Source organism: Drosophila montana, unplaced genomic scaffold (genome assembly GCF_035044405.1).
Source record: "Drosophila montana isolate Dmon_TW-CO22-7 unplaced genomic scaffold, ASM3504440v1 contig_3063_1, whole genome shotgun sequence".
Taxonomy (NCBI): domain Eukaryota; kingdom Metazoa; phylum Arthropoda; class Insecta; order Diptera; family Drosophilidae; genus Drosophila; species Drosophila montana.
This window is the reverse complement of record NW_026997939.1, coordinates 2,630-4,420: the sequence shown is the minus strand read 5'-3', so window position 1 is coordinate 4,420 and position 1,791 is coordinate 2,630. Positions and strand designations below refer to the sequence as shown.

Genomic DNA, 1,791 nt, shown 5'->3' with positions numbered 1-1,791 from the left:
TAAGATCGGACTACTATATCATATAGCTGCCATAGGAACGAGCAGTCAAAAATTAAGTTGGTATATGGAAAACTTTTTTGTTTTTCAAGATATCTTGACCATATTCGGCATTAACTATTCTCACTATGCTTCTTAGATACGGGCAAACCACCATGAGCACTATGAAAAGGTTGGGTCTGCAAGCTTATTAAATCTTCGGCTTGCCGAAAATAGCCCTTCTTTCTCGTTATGCTGATGGCTGCAGTTGGACAATATGGTGTAAGACATATTTTTACCGAGGGTCTAAGTGAGACTCGGTGTCACTTGTTTATGTGTGAACATCGCCCTTAGCAACCCAGAGACCTCATAATTACGGATTTAATTCATATAAATATTTTATATATAAGAATTTTTACAACATGCCATTTTTTCAGCGTGGTTATACATGCGTATATACGGCATGAATGTCTGGGGGGAGCCAATCGCTCAATTAAGAATTATAAATTTGTTCTCCAACGTTGTTCCCGCCGGCAATTAGCCATAACTTTCGGTGACGTCTTTTCTTTGGTGTTGTTCTGCTATAAATGAAATTTTAGAAATTAATACACATTGTCCATAATTATAAGAATATGCGAATAATTATACGCACCTGTTGACGAGTTGAAGACAAATGCCAGCTTGCCCGAAATCGTAAATAGCTGCAAAGATACATGCGATAAAAAATAATATTAATTGTTAATAATTTTAAGGAATGCAACCAATTATACGCTCATATTGAAGGAAAACAATGTCCGGCTAAATATCAAGTGATAGGGTGAGGGGGCAGGACAGCTGACTCGGGCTGATGCGGGCCATCTAGTGGCCAAAATGAGGAAGCCGAGATCAGGTGATCATCTCAAGTATGGCGGGTACGCTGGGTCCGGAACCGGGAGAGGATCCGGAAGAATAAAGTGGATGAATAGTGTTTTTTTGTTAATTTATATTGAGCTTCACACCTTTGTTCTTTACATTTTCTAGTTGTTACAGCTGTTAGTGTTGTTCATTTGTTAATAGTTCCGCCTGTTTGATGTTATCGATTATGTGGTTCATATTGAATAGTGTTGTGCTTTGCTACAGACGTTGTAGCCTTGTTAATATCGTTAATATAATATTCACCCAGAGAACCGATGAGAAAGCCGGCGCGGCCCAAAGAGAAACAAACAGTTCCGTAACAAATTTATTTTGAAAAGTTTAAAGTGCCCTAAATGCCGTCCTAACATTGTTGTACTATTGTTGTGTGGGCGTCTTTTAATTTGCTGATCTATCATATGTGGGTGTTGACTCGTTCAGGGCCGGATGCTTGTGTCAAATCTGGTTCACTGATCGAGTTGCTCAAATGGTTCGAGCAGATGGGGGCGTTCTAAGCGGTTTCACAGATGGGGTTGTGGTGACTCACGCACAGTACGAGTTTGTTTAAGACAATCGATAACTTGCACCGTTTCAAAGTAATCGATAAAAATCGATATCGAAATCCTGTTTCTTGAGGTTTTGAGGGCTAGAGTGAACAGATCAAGTATCTTTCATTTTATAGATATCGCCACCCTCCCGCCGCCACCCCATAGCTTTAACTTAAACAAATAATCCAATTTGAACTTAACACCAATTTAAACCATAATTTATTTGTATTTGTATTTGTTTATTGTTCATTGTATTGAATCAAAAATAGCATACATTTTTATTACAACACAGTTGACTTAGGTGATATTACGCCAAGCCTGGTTGGGTCCTCAGGATTTATCGTGGACAAACGTCAAAGGTCAAACGTCAAACGTT

At 38.7% G+C, this 1,791-nt stretch overlaps 1 long non-coding RNA gene across 2 annotated transcripts; it reads right to left on the bottom strand.

Annotated features, from left to right (window-relative positions):
- Positions 1–374: 374 nt before the first annotated feature.
- LOC135430719 (uncharacterized) lies at positions 375–1,039 on the bottom strand. 2 transcript variants are annotated; one of them, XR_010436679.1, is made up of 3 exons: positions 975–1,039; positions 629–677; positions 375–554 (listed from the first exon to the last, which is right to left on the bottom strand). It is a non-coding gene; the product is annotated as an uncharacterized LOC135430719 (long non-coding RNA). The 2 variants fall into 2 exon arrangements; XR_010436678.1 differs by having other exon boundaries at positions 382–557; positions 975–1,031.
- Between the last annotated feature and the right edge of the window lie 752 nt (positions 1,040–1,791).